The 23,196-nt window shown below is 53.1% G+C and overlaps 1 protein-coding gene across 1 annotated transcript in view; it reads left to right on the forward strand.

Annotated features, from left to right (window-relative positions):
• LOC141078137 (uncharacterized) overlaps window positions 1-23,196 on the forward strand; it is a 192,143-nt gene that overhangs the window by 73,797 nt on the left and 95,150 nt on the right. The window lies entirely within an intron of this gene.

Below are 23,196 nucleotides of genomic sequence, written 5' to 3' on the forward strand. Positions count from 1 at the left end.
CGCAGAAATGTGTCCAAGGCCCCGTCCTTTTCCATCACGGGAAAATGCTCTGTCCGGGGTTTAGGAGTCTGGACGCTGCTGGGCTCACTGGTTCGGGCTGTGGGGGCATTCCACCCTTGTCGGAGCATCTCCAGCTCATGTGCCCTCTGAGCTTCTGCTTGGCGCTCAGCTCTCTCAGCCTCCCGCTTGGCTCGCTGCTCTGCTCTCTCTCGAGCTTGCTGGATCAGCGCCAGACGTCCATCACGGTCTTCGGCAGGGAGTGCGTCCAAGGCCACTTGCAGGTAGGGGTCCAGCGTGCTCTGATTGAATGTGGGGCCAGCGCTCATGAGTGGAGCCTCTGCTGCAGCCCCATTGCCACTTGGGCCAACTTCTGCGCTCGCTGGATTCTGGTCGTTGTCCAGCTGCACTAGAGCAGCGATCATTTGAGCTCTGTTTTTGTTCGTGGCGTCAAGGCCTTGGTACGTGCATAACCCTGCAAGAACTTCCTTTGTCTGCCGGTTGTACCAAGGTTCTCCTTTTGCCGCCATGGTTGCCAAATAAAAGATAGAAAAGAAAAAATGGAGAAAAAGGGAGGGAATACTTGCAAGTACACACTAATGTCTCAGGACTAGTAACCATTGAGTCTGTTCTCCAAAACCTATGATGCAGGATTCGCGCAGGAACCGTGCAGGTTTTTAGTGAGAGGAATGATTGCTCAAACCAAATCACTAATGCTCTAGGATTATCCCACCGCTGCCACCAATATGTGACGAACAGCCCACTGCCGTTCGTCCAAATACGGGCGACTAACGGGGGTCCCGCTGCCACCAAAATGCGACGGACAGCGGACCCCTGTGTCACTACTATGTCACAGTCCCACCACTGACACGGGTGTATCAGCGGACGGAGGGACGGGACACACTGCCGGCACACGGCTATCACAGGCACAGTTGGGGCTTATCTTAGTTATCCCACCGCTGGCACCATGTGACCAAAATATCCAGCAAGCTACTCTCGCTCTACAATTTTCCGCAGGGGGAGTTTAATTTGGATGCCCCACCACTGCTATCAATCTTCCAAGTACTGCAGGGATTTATGTATATCCCACTTTCTCAGTTCCACTTTGGAACTCGCAGCTCTCCGGCACCCCCCTTACCCTCAGGTCAGTCGGGGAACTGCACCTAGGATAATTAGTCGCCGGACGGGCTGCCTGTTGTGAACCGGCAATCAGGCTTCTGCAGTAAGGGAATTATCAATGCTGTGGCCGCAGCCCCTCATTCAGCAATATAAGACCCTTCTAAACTGCCAGCAAGCCGCAATAGTCGTACACAACGTGCTGCCACTAGTCACGGTTACTTAATTCACAGTGTTAAATTAAGAGGGTCCGTGGCAAACCCCTTGAATTAGTAGCGATTATCTATCAAAGGCGTATAGTTCGATTCTTAGAGCATGGAGACAGATCTAAATAATTATATCATTTATTTTCCGAAAGAGGACAGTGATTACAGATAAAAGTTGCTATAAAATTGAGACATAAAATAGGTACAGTACAGATATAAAATAAAAGGATTAAAAGGGTAGAAAGTCACACTCACATGTGGTCAGTTGGCATCCCATGTGGCTTTAAGGGGGGTGAAGGCAGAGCTGCACTTCTCCGCTCATCTGCAGGTCTTTCTAGCTCGACGACTTGAGCTGTTCTGCTCTGGTTTTGTCCAGGGAATGCTTTATAGACTTGCTATGTGACATCACGGAGAGATGCATGCTGGGTTAATCCCACCTCTCCCTTTTGGATGTAGAATTACACTAGAAAACTTATACTAATCATAACTCCGTGGGGGCAGCCCGCACAGACACATATAGGGCATCATTGGTTGTGATTTGTTGAGTACAATGATTCAAGACCAAATATGCAGTAGTTCTGATACACCGTTTAGAAGGAACCCATATTTCAGGTTCTGTAAGTCTGAGAATTACGCCACAGGCGACGTAAGGACGCCGGGATCGCGAAGATCACAAAAATATGATTGTTATATCTCTGCTGGGTATGGTTTTCGTAATATGACTTATTTTTATGTTTCCCATATACCGGCATACAGCCTGTGTTTTTCCGAACAAAGGGATCCCTTCCCCCTGCTCTTCGAGAGGAAGTTGGTTTAAGGTTTCAGAGCTAGCCCAGGCAGGGGGGCACTGGTCAGTGTGTGAGTGAGCCATGGGCGAAAAGAGGAGGGGGGGCTGCATGAGCTGACAGCCAGCATTGTATATCACAGTGTGTACAAGGTGTATGGAGCGGAGCCATGTGTGTACGAGGTATACGGAGCAGAGCCATGTGTGTATGAGGTGTACGGAGCGGAGCCATGTGTGTACGAGGTGTACGGAGCGGAGCCGTGTGTGTACGAGGTGTATGGAGCGGAGCCATGTGTGTACTAGGTGTACGGAGCGAAGCCGAGTGTGTACGAGGTGTACGGAGCGGAGCCATGTGTGTACGAGGTATACGGAGCAGAGCCGTGTGTGTACGAGGTGTACGGAGCTGAGCCGTGTGTGTACGAGGTGTACGGAGCGGAGCCATGTGTGTACGAGATGTACACCCGTATACCCCCAGCTTTGGTCACAGACCCCGCGTCTCTCACAATGTAGACACACACGGTAAAACTGCGGTCATAATAAACCCGGACAGCACATGTACAGCACATGTACAGCACACGGACGGCACATGTACAGCACATGTACAGCACACGGACGGCACATGTACAGCACACGGACGGCACATGTACAGCACACGGACAGCACATGTACAGCACACAGACGGCACATATACAGCACATGGACAGCACATGTACAGCACACGGATGGCACATGTACAGCACACGGACGGCACGTTTACATGGACCCATAGACTTGTTTTGGCCCTTTGTCATCTGTGCCGATGGGGAAACACGGACATGAGAGCAGCACCGTAGGTCAAATAGGGGACATGTGGCATCTGTGAAAAACATGACAGGTCGTGTGAAGGGGCCGTACAGTCACATAATAGAAAACATTAGCAGACTTACCGTCTTTTTCTACATCCTACCTCACAAACAGCAGAATAAAAAGTGGTTAATAACAAGTCCTACATGTCCCCCAAACTACTCTGCTAAATCCCCTCTGGCTCCGTGGCCGATGGTTCGGGGGCCCTGATGGTTATTATTCACTTTGCATCTATAATATAAGGTGAAGCCACAAGACCCCTGCAGACCAGTGCTGAGGCTGACGGAGACCCCCGGAGCCACAAGACCACTGCAGCCCAGCGCTGAGACTGACGGAGACCCCCAGAGCCACAAGACCACTGCAGCCCAGTACAGAGACTGACGGAGACCCCCGGAGCCACAAGACCCCTGCAGCCTAGTGCTAAGACTGTCAGAGACCCCCAGAGCCACAAGACCCCAGCAGCCCAGTGCTGAGATTGGCAGAGACCCCCAGAGCCACAAGACCACTGCAGCCCAATGCTGAGACTGGCAGAGACCCCCCGGAGCCACAAGACCACTGCAGCCCAGTGCAGAGACTGACGGAGACCCCCGGAGCCACAAGACCACTGCAGCCCAGTATAGATACTGACGGAGACCCCCGGAGCCACAAGACCCCTGCAGCCTAGTATAGATACTGACGGAGACCCCCGGAGCCACAAGACCCCTGCAGCCTAGTGCTAAGACTGGCAGAGACCACCAGAGCCACAAGACCCTTGCAGACCAGTGCTGAGACTGGCAGAGACGCCCCCCACCGAAGCCACAAGACCACTGCAGCCCAGTGCTGAGACTGAGGGAGACCCCCGGAGCCACAAGACCACTGCAGCCCAGTACAGAGACTGACGGAGACCCCCAGAGCCACAAGACCCCTGCAGCCTAGTGCTAAGACTGCCTGAGACCCCCAGAGCCACAAGATCCCTGCAGCCCTGTACTGAGACTGGCAGAAACCCCCAGAGCCACAAGACCACTGCAGCCCAGTGCTGAGACTGACGGAGACCCCCGGAGCCACAAGACCACTGCAGCCCAGTGTAGAGACTGAAGGAGACCCCTGGAGCCACAAGACCCCTGCAGCCTAGTCCTAAGACTGGCAGAGACCCCAGAGCCACAAGACCCCTGCAGCCCAGTGCTGAGACTGGCAGAGACCCCCAGAGCCACAAGACCACTGCAGCCCAGTGCTGAGACTGGCAGAGACCCCCCGGAGCCACTAGACCCCTGCAGCCTGGTGCTAAGACTTACGGAGACCCACGGAGCCACAAGACCTCTGCAGCCTAGTGCTAAGACTGATGGAAATCCCCGGAGCCACAAGACCCCTGCAGCCCAGCGCTGAGACTCGCAGAGACCCCCAGAGCCACAAGACCACTGTACCCAGTGCGAAGACTGGCAGAGACCCCTGGAGCCACAAGATCACTGGAGCCCAGTGCTGAGACTAGCAGAGACCCCAGAGCCAAGACCCTTGCAGCCCAGTGCTGAGACTGATGGAGACTCCCGGAGCCACAAGACCACTGCAGCCCAGTGCTACGACTGGCAGAGACCTCCAGAGCCACAAGACCCCTGCAGCCCAGTGCAGAGACTGAAGGAGACCCCCGGAGCCACAAGAACACTGCAGCCCAGTATAGATACTGACGGAGACCCCCAGAGCCACAAGACCCCTGCAGCCTAGTATAGATACTGACGGAGACCCCCGGAGCCACAAGACCCCTGCAGCCTAGTGCGAAGCCTGGCAGAGACCACCAGAGCCACAAGACTCCTGCAGTCCAGTGCTGAGACTGTGTGTTCCTTGCACATACATGCAGGCTGGCCATGGATTCAGTGCTGAGACTGGCAGAGACCCCCCCCGAAGCCACAAGACCACTGCAGCCCAGTGCTGAGACTGACGGAGACATCCGGAGCCACAAGACCACTGCAGCCCAGTATAGAGACTGACGTAGACGCCCGGAGCCACAAGACCCCTGCAGCCTAGTGCTAAGACTGCCAGAGACCTCCAGAGCCACAAGACCCCTGCAGCCCTGTACTGAGACTGGCAGAGACCCCCAGAGCCACAAGACCACTGCAGCCGAGTGCTGAGATTGGCAGAGACCCCCCCGAGCCACAAGACCACTGCAGCCCAATGCTGAGACTGACAGAGACCCCCGGAGCCACAAGACCACTGCAGCCCAGTGCAGAGACTGAAGGAGACCCCTGGAGTCACAAGACCCCTGCAGCCTAGTGCTAAGACTGATGGAAATCCCCGGAGCCACAAGACCCCTGCAGCCAAGTGATGAGATTGGCAGAGACCCCCCCGAGCCACAAGACCACTGCAGCCCAATGCTGAGACTGACAGAGACCCCCGGAGCCACAAGACCACTGCAGCCCAGTGCAGAGACTGAAGGAGACACCTGGAGTCACAAGACCCCTGCAGCCTAGTGCTAAGACTGATGGAAATCCCCGGAGCCACAAGACCCCTGCAGCCCAGTGCTGAGACTCGCAGAGACCCCCAGATCCACAAGACCACTGCAGCTCAGCACTGAGACTGGCAGACAAGCCCGGAGCCACAAGACCACTGTACCCAGTGCTAAGACTGGCAGAGACCCCTGGAGCCACAAGGTCACTGGAGCCCAGTGCTGAGACTAGCAGAGACCCCAGAGCCAAGACACCTGCAGCCCAGTGCTGAGACTGATGGAGATTCCCGGAGCCACAAGACCACTGCATCCCAGTGCTATGACTAGCAGAGACCTCCAGAGCCACAAGACCCCTGCAGCCCAGTGCTGAGACTGATGGAGATCCCCGGAGCCACAAGACCCCTGCAGCCCAGTGCTGAGACTCGCAGAGAACCCCGGAGCCACAAGACCACTGGAGCCAAGTGCTAAGACTGACAGAGACCCCCGGAGCCACAAGACACCTGCAGCCTAGTGCTAAAACTGGTAGAGACCCCAGAGCCACAAGACCCCTGCAGCCCAGTGCTGAGACTGGCAGAGAACCACAGAGCCAGACCACTGCAGCCCAGTGCTGAGATTGGCAGAGACCCCCGGAGCCACTAGACCCCTGCAGCCTAGTGCTAAGACTGACAGAGACCCCCGGAGCCACAAGACCCCTGTAGCCCAGTGCTGAGAATTGCAGAGACCCCCAGAGCCACAAGACCACTGCAGCCCAGCACTGAGACTGGCAGAGAAGCCCGGAGCCACAAGACCACTATACCCAGTTCTAAGACTGGCAGAGACCCCTGGAGCCACATGATCAGTGGAGCCCAGTGCTGAGACTAGCAGAGACCCCAGAGCCAAGACCCCTGCAGCCCAGTGCTGAGACTGATGGAGACTCCCGGAGCCACAAGACCACTGCAGCCCAGTGCTACGACTGGCAGAGACCTCCAGAGCCACAAGACCCCTGCAGCCCAGTGCAGAGACTGAAGGAGACCCCTGGAGCCACAAGACCACAGCAGCCCAGTATAGATACTGACGGAGACCCCCGGAGCCACAAGACCCCTGCAGCCTAGTATAGATACTGACGGAGACCCCCGGAGCCACAAGACCCCTGCAGCCTAGTGTTAAGACTGGCAGAGACCACCAGAGCCACAAGACCCCTGCAGACCAGTGCTGAGACTGGCAGAGACGCCCCCCCCGAAGCCACAAGACCACTGCAGCCCAGTGCTGAGACTGAGGGAGACCCCCGGAGCCACAAGACCACTGCAGCCCAGTACAGAGACTGACGGAGACCTCCAGAGCCACAAGACCCCTGCAGCCCTGTACTGAGACTGGCAGAGACCCCCAGAGCCACAAGACCACTGCAGCCGAGTGCTGAGATTGGCAGAGACCCCCCCGAGCCACAAGACCACTGCAGCCCAATGCTGAGACTGACAGAGACCCCCGGAGCCACAAGACCACTGCAGCCCAGTGCAGAGACTGAAGGAGACCCCTGGAGTCACAAGACCCCTGCAGCCTAGTGCTAAGACTGATGGAAATCCCCGGAGCCACAAGACCCCTGCAGCCAAGTGATGAGATTGGCAGAGACCCCCCCGAGCCACAAGACCACTGCAGCCCAATGCTGAGACTGACAGAGACCCCCGGAGCCACAAGACCACTGCAGCCCAGTGCAGAGACTGAAGGAGACCCCTGGAGTCACAAGACCCCTGCAGCCTAGTGCTAAGACTGATGGAAATCCCCGGAGCCACAAGACCCCTGCAGCCCAGTGCTGAGACTCGCAGAGACCCCCAGATCCACAAGACCACTGCAGCTCAGCACTGAGACTGGCAGACAAGCCCGGAGCCACAAGACCACTGTACCCAGTGCTAAGACTGGCAGAGACCCCTGGAGCCACAAGGTCACTGGAGCCCAGTGCTGAGACTAGCAGAGACCCCAGAGCCAAGACACCTGCAGCCCAGTGCTGAGACTGATGGAGATTCCCGGAGCCACAAGACCACTGCATCCCAGTGCTATGACTAGCAGAGACCTCCAGAGCCACAAGACCCCTGCAGCCCAGTGCTGAGACTGATGGAGATCCCCGGAGCCACAAGACCCCTGCAGCCCAGTGCTGAGACTCGCAGAGAACCCCGGAGCCACAAGACCACTGGAGCCAAGTGCTAAGACTGACAGAGACCCCCGGAGACACAACAACATTGCTGCCCAGTGCTAAGACTGACGGAGACCCACGGAACCACAAAAATACTGCAGCCCAGTGCTGAGACTGGCGGAGACCCCCGGAGCCACAAGACACCTGCAGCCTAGTGCTAAAACTGGTAGAGACCCCAGAGCCACAAGACCCCTGCAGCCCAGTGCTGAGACTGGCAGAGAACCACAGAGCCAGACCACTGCAGCCCAGTGCTGAGATTGGCAGAGACCCCCGGAGCCACTAGACCCCTGCAGCCTAGTGCTAAGACTGACAGAGACCCCCGGAGCCACAAGACCCCTGTAGCCCAGTGCTGAGAATTGCAGAGACCCCCAGAGCCACAAGACCACTGCAGCCCAGCACTGAGACTGGCAGAGAAGCCCGGAGCCACAAGACCACTATACCCAGTTCTAAGACTGGCAGAGACCCCTGGAGCCACATGATCAGTGGAGCCCAGTGCTGAGACTAGCAGAGACCCCAGAGCCAAGACCCCTGCAGCCCAGTGCTGAGACTGATGGAGACTCCCGGAGCCACAAGACCACTGCAGCCCAGTGCTACGACTGGCAGAGACCTCCAGAGCCACAAGACCCCTGCAGCCCAGTGCAGAGACTGAAGGAGACCCCTGGAGCCACAAGACCACTGCAGCCCAGTATAGATACTGACGGAGATCCCTGGAGCCACAAGACCCCTGCAGCCTAGTATAGATACTGACAGAGACCCTCGGAGCCACACAACCCCTGCAGCCTAGTGCTAAGATGTGGCTCTGTGGTCTCTGCCAGTCTTAGCACTGGGCTGCAGGGCTCTTGTGGCTCTGGGGTCTCTGCCAAAGACCCCTGCAGCCCAGTGCTGAGACTGACAGAGACCCCCAGAGCCACAAGACCACTGCAACCCAGTGCTGAGACTGGCAGAGACCCCCCGGAGCCACTAGACCCCTGCAGCCCAGTGCTAAGACTGACGGAGACCCCCGGAGCCACAAGACCTCTGCAGCCCAGTGCTAAGACTGATGGAAATCCCCAGAGCCACAAGACCCCTGCAGCCCAGCGCTGAGACTCGCAGAGACCCCCGGAGCCACAAGACCCCTGCAGCCCAGTGCTAAGACTGGCAGAGACCCCTGGAGCCACAAGATCACTGGAGCCCAGTGCTGAGACTAGCAGAGACCCCAGAGCCAAGACCCCTGCAGCCCAGTGCTGAGACTGATGGAGACTCCCGGAGCCACAAGACCACTGCAGCACAGTGCTACGACTGGCAGAGACCTCCAGAGCCACAAGACCACTGCAGCCCAGTGCTGAGACTGATGGAGACCCCCGGAGCCACAAGAACACTGCAGCCCAGTGCTGAGACTGGCGGAGACCCCTGGAGCCACAAGACCACTGCAGCCCAGTGCTAAGACTGTCAGAGACCCACGGAGCCACAAGAACACTGCAGCCCAGTGCTGAGACTGGCGGAGACCCCCGGAGCCACAAGACCACTGCAGCCCAGTGCAGAGACTGAAGGAGACCCCTGGAGCCACAAAACCCCTGCAGCCTAGTGCTAAGACTGGCAGAAACCCCAGAGCCACAAGACCCCTCCAGCCCAGTGCTGAGATTGATGGAGACCCCCGGAGCCACAAGACCCCTGCAGCCCAGTGCTGAGATTGATGGAGACCCCCGGAGCCACAAGACCTCTGCAGCCCAGTGCTAAGACTGATGGAAATCCCCAGAGCCACAAGACCCCTGCAGCCCAGCGCTGAGACTCGCAGAGACCCCCGGAGCCACAAGACCCCTGCAGCCCAGTGCTAAGACTGGCAGAGACCCCTGGAGCCACAAGATCACTGGAGCCCAGTGCTGAGACTAGCAGAGACCCCCGGAGCCAAGACCCCTGCAGCCCAGTGCTGAGACTGATGGAGACTCCCGGAGCCACAAGACCACTGCAGCACAGTGCTACGACTGGCAGAGACCTCCAGAGCCACAAGACCACTGCATCCCAGTGCTGAGACTGATGGAGACCCCCGGAGCCACAAGAACACTGCAGCCCAGTGCTGAGACTGGCGGAGACCCCCGGAGCCACAAGACCACTGCAGCCCAGTGCTAAGACTGTCGGAGACCCACGGAGCCACAAGAACACTGCAGCCCAGTGCTGAGACTGGCGGAGACCCCCGGAGCCACAAGACCACTGCAGCCCAGTGCAGAGACTGAAGGAGACCCCTGGAGCCACAAAACCCCTGCAGCCTAGTGCTAAGACTGGCAGAAACCCCAGAGCCACAAGACCCCTGCAGCCCAGTGCTGAGATTGATGGAGACCCCCGGAGCCACAAGACCCCTGCAGCCCAGTGCTGAGACTCGCAGAGAACCCCGGCGCCACAAGACCATTGGAGCCAAGTGCTGAAACTGACAGAGACCCCAGGAGACACAAGAACATTGCAGCCCAGTGCTAAGACTGACGGACACCCACGGAGCCACAAGAACATTGCAGCCCAGTGCTGAGACTGGCGGAGACCCCCGAAGCCAGTCAAAGTGCTCACCACACATCTAGATAAGTTCCTTGGGGGGTCTAGTTTCCAAAATGGTGTCATTTGTGGGGGGTTTCCACTGTTTTGGTACATCAGGGGTTTTCCAATCGCGACATGGTGTCCGATCTCAATTCCAGCCAAAAACGTGAAATGGTGCTGCTTCCCTTCCGAGCTCTGCCATGCGCCCAAATAGTGGTCTACCCCCACATGTGGGGTATCAGCGTACTCAGGACAAATTGCACAATAACTTTTAGGGTCCTGTTACCCTTGGGAATATACAAATTGGTGAAAAGATCATTTTTGTGGAAAAAATATGATTTTTTTAATTGTACCGCTGTACGTTATAAACTTGTCAGAGACACCGCACTGCACTTGCTCATAGAGCCAGTGCACGTGTCCTGAGTACAGAAGCAGTGCTAAGAGTTACCTGGGGAGCAGGGCAGCAGAGGTGACCAGGCGTGCTTCAGGCTAATAGTGTCAGGGTCCAGTCAGCACTGGAAAGTAAAGATGCATAGGACCTGCGGACACTGAAACTGAATAGTCTGCACGGGACCTATGGTCATGTGACTGCAAGGGGGCGGGGCTTAGCGTCCTGTATTCAGATAGGACAGGACACCATACAACAACTCAGAGTCAGGCAAAACAGAGGTCACAGCAGTACGGGCAAACGAGGTACAGGAGGGACAAACAGACGGGTAGTCAGACAAAGCCAAAGGTCATACACAAGAGGACGACGTGGTACCAAGGGGACGAGCAGAGAGAAGTCGGGTCACAAGCAGAGAGTCATACACGAGAGGTAGCGCAGTACAAGAGGGTCAGGCAGAACTCGTAACAGGGACAGAACCAGATCACAACCGAACAAGCAAGCAAGTTATCAGGCACAAGGCACACGTATACAAGAGGTCACTTAACTCAGCCGAGGGCAGGAGTATAACTGACACCGGACCCAGGTCCAGTGAGCACTAAATAGCCTCCTGCTGCCAGAGAGAGGCAGCACAATTAACCCATAGTATAACCAGGACGGGTCAAAGCGAAATCCCGTCCTGGATCATGACAGTACCCTCCTCTCAATGGGGGGCCACCGGACCCCCAGGTCTCTCAGGGTACTTGGCGTGAAAGGCTCGGATCAACCGATCCGCATGAACTGATTGAGCAGGAACCCACGAGTGTTCCTCAAGACCATAGCCCTTCCAATGTATCAGATACTGAAGGGCGCGACGGACCAACCTGGAGTCGACAATTCGTTCCACCTCGTACTCAGCCTGCCCATCTACCAGAAGCGGTGTCGGGGAAGATGATGATCCCTCCCCACTGGACCTCACAGGTTTCAAAAGGGCCTTATGGAAAACATTAGGGATCCTTAGAGATGGCGGAAGACTCAACCGAAAAGCCACCGGGTTAACTGCTTCGGTAATTACATAGGGACCTATAAACTTGGGTCCAAGCTTCGCAGAGGGGACCTTGAGCCTTATATTTTTGGTGGATAACCATACCTTATCTCCGACCTGAAACACTGGACCCACGGATCGTTTTTTGTCCGCAAAAAATTTAAATTTGTCCTGGGCCTTCGTAATGTTATTCTGGACCTCCCGCCATACCTCCCCCAACCGCTGGATCGTCTCGTCCGCCCCAGGACACCCAGAATTCAAGCGGGAAAATTCTCCAAAATGAGGATGAAACCCATAATTGCAAAAAAAAGGAGATGTACCCGTAGACTGGTTAGTGCGGTTGTTAAATGCAAACTCAGCCAATGGTAACACAGAACACCAATCATCCTGCCGGGCTGAGGTCAAACAACGCAGAATTTGCTCCAGAGACTGATTGGTCCGCTCAGTCTGCCCATTAGTCTCTGGATGGTAGGCGGATGAAAAGGACAGACCAATACCCAACCTCCTACAAAAAGCTCTCCAAAATCTGGACACAAATTGCACTCCCCTATCAGACACCACATTCAGGGGTACCCCATGCAACCGCACCACATGCTCCACAAACAATCTGGACAATGTTTCCGCATTAGGTAGAGCTGCCAAAGGTACAAAATGTGCCTGCTTACTAAACCTGTCCACTACGACCCAGACCACGGTATTACCCTTGGAAGGGGGAAGGTTGGTGATGAAATCCATGGACAGATGAGTCCATGGTCTCTCAGGAATTGGCAGTGGTACCAATTCCCCGGCCGGCCGGTTATGGGGAGTTTTCGCACGGGCACAAACCTCACATGCAGACACATACTCCCCAACATCAGAGGCTAAAGAAGACCACCAGAATATTCTAGCAATGGCCTTCCGGGTCGCTGAGATCCCTGGATGTCCACCCAGAACTGAGTCATGGAACTCCTGGAGGACCTTGAGACGAAACTGAGCTGGCACAAAAAGTTTATCCAACGGCTTAGCTGGAGGTGCAAGAGCCTGGGCTTCTCGAATCTCCCGTTCCAACACATTAGAAACCTCTGCCACTACCACCCCAGGCTGAAGAATGGAGGATGGAGGTTCCGGGTGGGACACCGGATCAAGACCGCGTGACAATGCATCCGCTCTGATATTCTTGGATCCTGGTCGAAAAGTGATCGAGAAGTTGAATCGGGAAAAAAAAAGTGACCATCTAGCCTGTCTGGGAGTCAACCTTTTAGCTGACTCAATGTAAGCTAGGTTTTTGTGGTCCGTGATTACCGTTATAGGATGAACAGCCCCCTCCAAAAAATGCCTCCATTCTGAAAAAGCCAATTTTACGGCCAGAAGTTCCCGATTCCCCACTGTCACATTCACGTGTGTCAGGACGCAGATGATACCGCAAGGCGAACCCACAACACACGTGACCCTGGATACAACGCCTCCAGTGGGGCGAATTTAAATAATAGCACGTGCAGGTGGATACGCCGCCACCACCTGGCGAATTTAGGAATTACACGTTAACATATACATTTCTGGAAACACTGCCTCCAGTACGGCGAATTTAAATAATAAGGGGGGAACCTGGGAAACTTTAACAATGGTGGGTCCTGCGATAGGGAATGGGGACATAGAGACCTCCTGCACTCCCCTGAGCCAGTGTCCCTGAACTCCTCACATTCCCTAAACAGGCTCCGAACCTGTCGCCGCACGCGTGCCTCAAAACCCTGGCTCGCCCTGCGCCTAAACCCTCACTAGGGAATAGGTCGGTGCAGAGACTAATCCCACCACTGCACTAATAACACACATGAGGAAAGAGACAATACAGGGGAAACACCACTTAGCTTTGCTCTGTTGCGTACGCTCCTAGCAACAGAGCCCACCACCTGTGTGCATCTTCTCCTCCACCCTGATCCATCACCATAACCGGATCCATCACCATCGTGCAGCCTGGGAGCTGAGTCCATCACTACTTGCAGCAGTCCAGTACACAGAGTCCCAAGATGAGTCCAGCCTCTGCCAAGAATCCAAGCATGCTCGAGTCCAGTTCTCAGCAACCAAGTCGAACATGCTGAGTGCAACTCTCTTCCAAGTCGCCACTCCTCTAAGCCATGCCCACACTTCCCGCCGACACCATAAACTGCGACTCCACCAGGCCATGCCAGTCCTTCCTGCAGACACCATTAGCTGGCACTCGTTCTCTCTGGCTGACTGCGCAGGACTCCTATCCAGCTCCATCCTTCCACCAGGCTCTCCAACAACTAAGCAAGGAATATCACCAGCCATGAGTGAACACCCTGAGACCCATTTATAGAGTCCCACACCTGAACCATAATTAAGTGCAACCTAACCTAAGGTGCAATACCACTAACCACCACCGGGGACAGTCAAAACACCTTTGAACTTAACCAAAGTAAAAAAAGTTCACTTTGTGCTTTTAATACCGCCAGATCCAACACTGGATCATGACACCCACATCATAGTTTCTCTCCGCAGGGGAGAACTTCTTTGAGAAAAAGGCGCAAGGTCTTAAATTGGTCAAAGTGGCGGGTCCCTGGGACAATACCGCCCCCACCCCCACCTTTGAGGCGTCTACCTCAACAATAAATGGTTCAGAGGGGTCCGGCGGTTGGATAAGAACCGGGGCCGACATGAAACATTTTTTCAAAAACTGAAATGCCGCTACCGCTGCGGTTGACCAATTCTTGATATCGGCCCCCTTTTGAGTCATGTCTGTGAGGGGTTTAACCACCTGTGAGAACCCCCTTATAAATTTCCGATAATAATTAGCGAACCCTAGGAAACGTTGCAGACCCTTCAAATCACACGGTTGAACCCACTCGAGAATGGCCTGCACCTTATTAGGATCCATGCGATACCCTTCAGCAGACACGATGAACCCCAGAAAGGACAGTTCCTGAACAAAAAATAAACATTTTTCAAGTTTAGCAAACAGACAGTTCTCCCTGAGCCTTTGGAGAACTGCCCGAACATGACCAATGTGAGTCTGTTTATCAGGCGAGTAGATTAAAATGTCATCCAAATACACCACCATAAAACGTCCAATCAAATCGGAGAACACATGATTTATGAAATTTTGGAAGACCGCTGGAGCGTTGGTCAGGCCGAAGGGCATGACCAAATTTTCAAACAACCCTTCAGTAGTGAAAAAAGCAGTTTTCCATTCATCTCCGTCCCGGACTCGGATAAGGTTATACGCTCCCCGTAGATCTAATTTCGAAAACCACTTAGCTCCGGACAACTGATTGTATAAATCAGGAATAAGTGGAAGGGGATAAGTATTCCTCACAGTTATTTTATTTAACTCACGAAAATCGAGGCATGGGCGCAAACCACCGTCTTTTTTTTTTACAAAAAAGAACCCTGCCGCCACAGGAGAAACAGAAGGACGAATATGTCCCTTACGGAGGCTCTCGGAAATATATTCCTTCATCGCAGCCCGTTCCGGACCCGAGAGGTTATACAGGCGGGCTTTGGGCAATTTAGCACCTGGAACCAGGTCAATGGCACAATCAAATGGGCGGTGTGGTGGTAAAACCTCAGCCTCTTTTTCGGAGATAACGTCAGTATAATCTATCAGGCACTCCGGAATGCCTTCTAGACCCACGGACGACACAGACACAGAAACAAGACATTTCTCAGAGCAATAGGGACCCCATTTAACAATGTCCCGAGATTCCCAATTAATCACAGGCAGGGCCGGACTGGGACTAAAATTCAGCCCTGGCATTTGAAGTTACACAGGCCCACTAGTCACATGGTGACTATATAATATCTTTGTACACTTGTAGTTTACAAGAAGTGAGAGGAGATTAACACGACTATATAACATATAGTCATAGCTGTGCCCAGTATTTCAGCTCAGTCCTATTTATTGCTTTTAGGTACAGTACTCCTCCCAAATCTCTGTCCCCTTTTGTATGCACGGTGACAGAATTCCTGGCAGAACTGCTCTCTATTGGGCAACCAGACCCCCTGGTCATAGCCGCCCCTATCATACCTCCCAACTTTTGAAGAAGGGAAAGACGGACAAAGATTGCGGCGGGCTGCGCGCGCCGCTGCAAATTTTGGCCACGCCCAGCCACACCCATTTCACAACTAGTCACACACATGTGCACACCTAATCGCACCCATTTAGCACTGCTGATCACACTGACTGGTACTGAGGGCACAGTGGCTGGCATTATGGGCACACTGACTGGCACTAAGGAAGAGAGAAAACAGAGAGAGAAAAAAGAAAACAGAGAAAGCGAGAAAGAAAGGGGAAAGAAAGAAAGAACAGTGAGAGACAAAGAAAGAACAGAGAGAGACAGAGAAAGAACAGAGAGAGAAAGAAAGAGGGGAAAGAAAGAAAGAACAGAGAGAGACAGAGAAAGAACAGAGAGAGAAAGAAAGAAGTAAAGAAAAGAAAGAAAGAACAGAGAGAAAGAGAGGAAAGAAAAAGAAAGAAAGAGGGGAAGAAAGAACAGAGAGAAAGAAAGAACAGAGAGAGAAAGAAAAAGAGAGAAAGAAATAAAGAAAGATTCTACAAAGATACTATAGCAGCCCGGCTCCCATTGTAGTGCCCACCTGAGCCTCCCGGTGCAGGACCTATCATGATCCGCTCACATGGCCGGCATCCCCGATTCCAAGGCGATCCTGCTGTCTGCGCTGTCGGAGGAGGACACGGTGATGGATCTGAAGCATTCCTAGTTCCGTCACAATCTCCTCAAGAAATTATCTCATTTCCGGTCAGCTTCCAGCACATCACTTCAGGTGGAACGTCATGTGTGTCTTTTAAAATGCTCCTCGGGGCTCCGCCGTGTACTCCTGTGTCCGTGGGAAAAGCCCGCTTTGTATGCTTTGTACACACTTGGCTCCGCTCCGTACATCCCGTACACATATGGCTCCACTCCATACACACACGGCTCCACTCTGTCCACCTCGTACACACGTGGCTCCTCTCCGTACACCTCGTACACACGGCTCCTCTCCGTACACCTCGTACACGCGCAGCTCCTCTCCGTACACCTCGCACACGCGCAACATGTTCTCTTTGCTGCTCCATTTGGGGTGGTGGTGGTGCTGATGGTGCTGCAGTGGTCTCCTGCCATCTCCTGCGCCTGGTTGCTGTCTTGGGTGGCATGTTGGGTGTGGCTGAGGGTCCCACTGTCATGCTTTTATATATGTGTCTTGTGGGCAGAGCTACTGAGCATGCTCAGACCCAAAAAACCGGATCCGGCGCATTGCGGCGCTCATAGGCTTTCATTGTGTGAAAAAGACAAAAAACGTTACAGTAGCCGTTTTTTACAGACGCCGGATTGCGACACATTGCCGGATCCAGCGAAAACCGGATGAAACGCATGGCCATCCGGCCCGATCCGGCGCTAATGCAAGTCAATGGGGGGAAAACCGGACCCGGCATTGCAGTCAGAAGTAAAATACAACAGTGCACTTATAATATCTGAGTGCTTACTTTATGATTCATAGCTGTTCATCTGTTCCCCCAACAAATGATTTCAGTGATAAAAACTGACATCCTGCCAAGTTTGAACAAGGTCTACTACTTCCCGGATGCCTCTTCTGCACAGTACAAACATAAGAAAACTTTATAAATGCCTGCCATCACAAGAAAGATTTTGGAGTGGAAGCTGAATTGCCCTTTTTTGCCACAGGTCATGACAAATGTGTATGTGATGATTTAGGATGCCCCGTGAAACGTTTTGTAGCTCGGGCTAGCCACCAGAGGACATATTCAGACCAAATCTTATCTCCCTTGCAGCTTTTCAACTGGAGGGAGAAAATTATTCCTAACATCCAGATCATGTAGTGTACAAACCAGGACTATGAAGAAGAGGAGAGTTTGTTAAAAGATTGATTTCTGTAAGCAGAGCCCATCAGAGAGACCCAGCAATACTGGACTGTCATCCCAGGTAAGTGAAAAAGAAAAAATAACAATGAATTTATCATTCAACAGTGACGTCCATGAAGGGATTGAAGGTGGCTGTCACGGCCCCGGGTTCCACTTACCTTGTTGCACGCGCTTCCTGACATGTCCCCACGCCCGGCCTCCGGCTCCCTCGGCGTCGGGCGCCTGCGCACTGCCTCCCTCCTGGTGCGCAGCCCCCTGGGTAGTATGACACGCTGGCCCCGCCTCCAACATGGCGGCACCCAGTGCTACTTATGCCCGGCGTCTGGACAGGTAAGACGCCTGTTCTACTAATGCGGTGACGCTGTCTCATAGCGTTCTCTGTGTTACAGGCCCCTTCTACCCTGCCTCTGTCTGTGCAGTGTCCCTGGTCTTAAGTACCTCTATTCTTACCTCTGCCTTCGCTGTGTGCTGTATCTTCAGTTCCCTCTCCCTTTGCCTCCACCTGCGCTGCCTCCGACAGCTCTCCCTCTGCACTCTTGCTATACGGTACCCTCTGTTGGTCCTTACTCCTTCCCTGTCCTGCTCCTTCCATCCTCCCGTTTTGTGTTTTATCAGTACTTCTGCTTTTGCAGCCTCCAGCTATTGCCACCCGCTGCGCTCCGGTCCTGCGCTCCGCCTGTTCTCCACGGCCTCTGTGTTCCCCTGGGCTCCCTGTACGGATTCGCCTGTGCCTCCTCTCCTGTCTAAGCCCAGTCGTCCCTTTGGTTCCGGCTGTCGCGGTTCTATCCCCTGGGGGTCTACCCCTAACACTCCCTGTATAGGGGGTGGTTCTCACCTGGACGCTCGCCCTTAGGGGCTCTGGAGCCGTGACCCAGAGGGTCCACTTCCGGGTTGTCTCTGCATTCCTCTTGCTACAGCAACCGTAACAGGTTGCTGATCCCGCTGGAGCCACGGCTGCCCAAAAAGATTTGGTTTTCCTTCAGGAAAACCAGATGCGTTGATGTCCTTTATGAAAACTATGGACTCGCGTCTTTCCGCTCTCCAATCCTCTGACCGTGGTAACGCTGCCCAGTTGGCTGGCTTACAGCAAGAATTGGCGCAGCAGCGTGATACCCAGTCACGTATCCTCAGCTATATGGCTTCAATAGACGGTCGGTTGCTTGCCTTGCAGTCGGCCGCCTCTGCTCCTCCTGCTGCGGGTTCCCATCCTCCTCCGCAGTTGGCCAAACCACCCCGGTATAGCGGTGACGCCAAATTATGCCGGGGTTTTCTAAATCAGTGCCGTCTTCATTTTGAATTACTGCCCCAGCAGTACCCCACAGACCGAGCCAAAGTGGCCTTCATCATCTCTCACCTAGAGGGGGACGCTCTGGCTTGGGTCAATCCCCTCTGGGAGCGTGATGACCCTGTGGTTTCCCAGTTATCTGTATTTATGGACACTTTCCGTCGGGTTTTTGACGAACTGGGTCGATTAGCCTCCACCACTGAGGCTTTGTTTAGCCTCTGCCAAGGTTCCCTAACCGTGGGCCAGTACGCCATACAGTTCAGGACCCTGTCCGCCGACTTAGGTTGGAATAACGAGGCGTTGGTGGACGCTTTCTGGCGAGGTCTCTCGAGTCATATTAAAGATGAGCTCACTGGTCGTGATACCCCTACAGCTCTGGAGGATTTGATTTCCCTGGCCACACGGATAGATCTCCAGTTTCAGGAACGGGCCAGGGAGAGAAGGGTTTCTCGTCCTTTATCTTCTCTTTGCAGACCACCCAGTTCCCGACCCAGGATCCTCTTCTCTGCCTCTGCTCCCTAACCTATGCAGGTGGACTGCCTGAAGCTCTCTGACCAGCGTTGTAGGGAGAGAACCCTCCAGGGTCTTTGTTTCTACTGCGGTAGCGGCTCCCATTTGCTCCAAACTTGTCCTGACCGTCCAGAAAACTCCTCCACCTAGGCCAGGTAAGAGAGGCCTTCCTGGGTGTTTGTGATACCTCTCTACCCCTCACTTTGTCTGTCCTCTTGCATGTTGATGGGAAGCGGGCTTCTCTGGTGGCCTATGTGGACTCGGGTGCTGCCGGAAATTTTATTAGGCTTGAGGAGGTCAACAAATTTTCTGTTCCTGTGAGGCCCTTAGAGAACCCTCAAAGTCTCACTTCCGCAGATGGTCGACCCCTGCTAGAGACAGTTACCCATGTCACTCATGAGGTAGAGTTGCAGGTAGGAGCCCTGCACAAGGAGAAAATTATGTTTTATGTCTTGGCAGGTCTTTCCCATCCAATCCTACTCGGTCTCCCTTGGCTGGGCTCCACGAGCCCACCTTAGATTGGCATAGCGGCAACGTCTTGCGCTGGGGGGGTCTTTTCAGGCTCGGTGCCTGCTGCCGCTGCATCCCGTGGGTACCCCTCTTCCTTCTCCTGTTCTCTTCGGATTACCGTCGGCTTATAGTGCCTTTGTGGATGTTTTTGATAAGAAACATCTAGTCAGTATAGTCTAGATTATAGTCTAGAGATTATACAGTCTAGTGTGCATGGGGAGTGTGTCATCACAGACACTTGGATGAGTAAGCATGGCCAAGGGGGTCACATCTCGCTGACTGGGCACTGGGTGACTCTACTGGCTGTGGGGACAGGTACTGCTCCACAAGTCTTGGAATCCCCAAGGCTTGCAGGACAAACCTCTACATTTAACACTTCCTCCACTGCTTTTGCCTCCTCTATCACTTTTAGGGCCTCCACCTGTGCCCTCAACCTCTGCCTTAATGAGACACGCGTTCCAAGTGCGGAGCAGATCCCCACCACCTCCGTACTGCACAGCCAGGGCTCTCTGCAATCAGGCAGTCTTAAAATTGATATGTCTTGGAGATTGCAGTCATACAGCTGAAGAGTTGTGGACAGTTCTCCAGGCTCAGTTTGATCAATGGCTGTCTCCGCTGAACCTGCATGCAGGGAAGGTGATAAGGGTGCAAACTTGGTGGCGGCCCTACGGCAAGGCAAGCCCACACACGTGCCTTGCATGGCTCATGTCCTCAACTTGGTGGTATAGCGTATTCTCCACCACTATTCTGGCCTGGGTGAACTGCTCAAGAAGGCACGTAAGCTGTGTTCTCATTTCTGCCATTCACACCCCTCTCCTCATCGACTTGCAGTGGAATTCCACTCTGCACGATGGAGCGACTGTGGCAGCAGCAACAAGTCCTGACGCAGTATGTCATGTCATATAGCCTAGGCCAACGCCGTATGGACCTGGTGCATGTCACATTTACAGAGTGCGCACAGATTAAGTACTTCTGCACCCTTCTGCACAGTTTAAAAATGGCTACTGAGATAGTTATCACTGATGCCTCCATCATCAGCATCACTATTCTGGTCATCTATATGCTGGAGAAGACATTGAATAGCTTGCGGGAAGAGATGGTGGTCCCAGAAGAAGAGGAGGAAGCAGAGGAGGATGCAGAAGGGATAATACTGTCTCTAAGTTCAAGACTGTCGCAACACAGGTGGGTGCCAAGGGAGGGTGGATTACTGTGATCGAGGGGGGGTGATAACAGACAAGCTGTTATGGAAGGTGCAAGATCCGAGGAACAAATGGAGGAGAAAGAGGTGATGGGCGAGTAACTGTCAGATGAAGAGGATAATACTCCCCTCTCTGTTATTCGTGGTTGGTGGGATGGGACGGAGGAAACGAGCCTCATTGTTACCCAGTCACCAACACAGCATGGGCTTGGACCTCATGGTAGAGCCCTACATACGAGTGCCTTCTTGCTGCACTATATGCAACATGATGCCTGTATAGTTATGATTAGGAATAATGCTGACTACTGGGTTGCCACTTTATTAGATCCACGTTATAAAACCAAATTTTGCCACATGATCCCTGCCCTAGAAAGGGAACAGGGAATGCTGGAGTATTGAAACACGCTTTTACACAACCTTAAGAGAGCTTTTCCCTAAGACAGCAGTGAAGCACACAGTTCGAATCGCGGTTGTTGACTTCCAACCTCCGGACCATCAATTCTTCAACGCCAAAATATTAGCAGCAGCAGCAGTAGTGGAAGTAGAAGAAGCAATTTCTGTGAGTCCTTTGACACTTTTTTAGGCCAACGCATGACGTGGGTTACTTGCTTACATATTTTGGCCAAAATATTAACTAATACCTCTCATATTTTTTATATGTGTTTTTTGCACTTTATTTTTCAGGGTGCAGTTGGGCCCATTCAGTCTTGTAAACTGTGGTGTCTGTTCACATTGGATGCATTTGGATGGCACTAGACAGCCCGCCTGATCTAATAGTATGGGCGTAACTAATAGGCTGTTAGCCTGGATGATGTGCATTCCCATTGTGTGAACAGCGCCGCATACAAGTCTTCATTGTGCATTAATATACCAAGCAACCGCCCCTCCATACATTGGTAGGTTGTGAGCGGTTATCTCATCGGTATTCTTGCACCTGTGTTGCCCTCATCCTAACTATATGGGCCCACTCACCCTGACAGTGCATTTGTTTGGAGGTCTGGGCAGGTCGGCATCTCTGTCTTTTTGCTGTTTTTGAACATTTGACATTTGCCTGAATTTTTATATCTACACATGATTTACACAAATTATATTTTCTTGTGGTAACTCTATACTATTTAACATTAGAAGCTGTGTATTTTTGTAATTATTTGTATGTATACATGATTGATTACCACTTCTGTCTCTGTAAAAACAATCCCCTTTAACCCCTTTCTGACATCGGGTGTAACTGTACGCTGATGTCGGACTCCCTCCTTTTGATGCGGGATCTGGCGCTGAGCCCACATCTTTTCTCGCACATGATGGGCCAGAAATCCCGCACATCGGTGACCCTGTCACGTGATCACGAGTCACCGATAGGTTGGCATGCCAACCAGAGGTCTCCAGCAGACCTCTATGGTTGTCACTGCCGGATCCTATGAGTGCTGCCCAGTGGTTGGCGCTCATAGCAAGTGAGCAACTCTGCTACATGCAGGTGATCTGATCATTGCCTGCATGTAGCAGAACCGATCGGGTTATAGCAGCTTCTAGCCTCCCATTGAGACTATTGAAGCATGCCTGTGGAGACATGGGGTGGTCAGCGCACACCCCGGTCCGCTGGCCGAAACAACATGGATCAGGGATCATTCCACCGAATGCAGGCTCTCCCTTTAACATGGGCATAACGCTACTCAGACAACACACAGTGAGGGTAATGCAGTGTGGCAATGCTTTATTGTACCACAAAACAGGCAGATAACACATAGAACAGTCCCAGCAAAATACCCAACAGAGTGCACATTACAGAGTCTCACCCTTCCGCTGATTTGCTCCAGGGGTCGCTACCCCACCTGTGGCACACACAGAGAGGAGGTAACAACAAGCGTAGGAAGATGACAATCCATTCAGTCCATACAAGCTAAAAAAGGCCAGTTGATCCGAGGATCACAACCTGGCTTCTCCAAACGTATCCATGGTTCAGCGATGGTCAGTGGAGCAGATCTGTATTCTTCCAACCAAGGCTGAAAACCCCTAGGTTGTTTCCTGTAGAATGATAGATCCATGTCCCTCGTGATGTAAAAACTATACGAAGTATAAAGTTTGAAGTCTGGGATCTGCCGATATGTGGCTAGTTTTCTGTTTCAGATAACATGATTTTAATTTTTTTTTGTCCAGTCGCGCTTGAATATAGATCAATATTAAATAGTCTCCTGATGACGCCTTTGGTGAGGACAATGAAACCCATAGAAATAAGAGGCTTGGAGAGTGAGTGTATATGTCACCTCACCCTATATACTGAGATGTGGGGTATATGTTTTTTTCTATTAGTCACCTTCTGACTAACCTGCAGGGGGCGAATTATGGGTATAGTTTTATATTTGGAATTAATAAAGTTTAGTTTTATCCTA

The sequence above is a fragment of the Dendrobates tinctorius genome, unplaced genomic scaffold (assembly GCF_039654945.1).
Source record: "Dendrobates tinctorius isolate UK_male_01 unplaced genomic scaffold, ASM3965494v1 ptg000509l, whole genome shotgun sequence".
Taxonomy (NCBI): domain Eukaryota; kingdom Metazoa; phylum Chordata; class Amphibia; order Anura; family Dendrobatidae; genus Dendrobates; species Dendrobates tinctorius.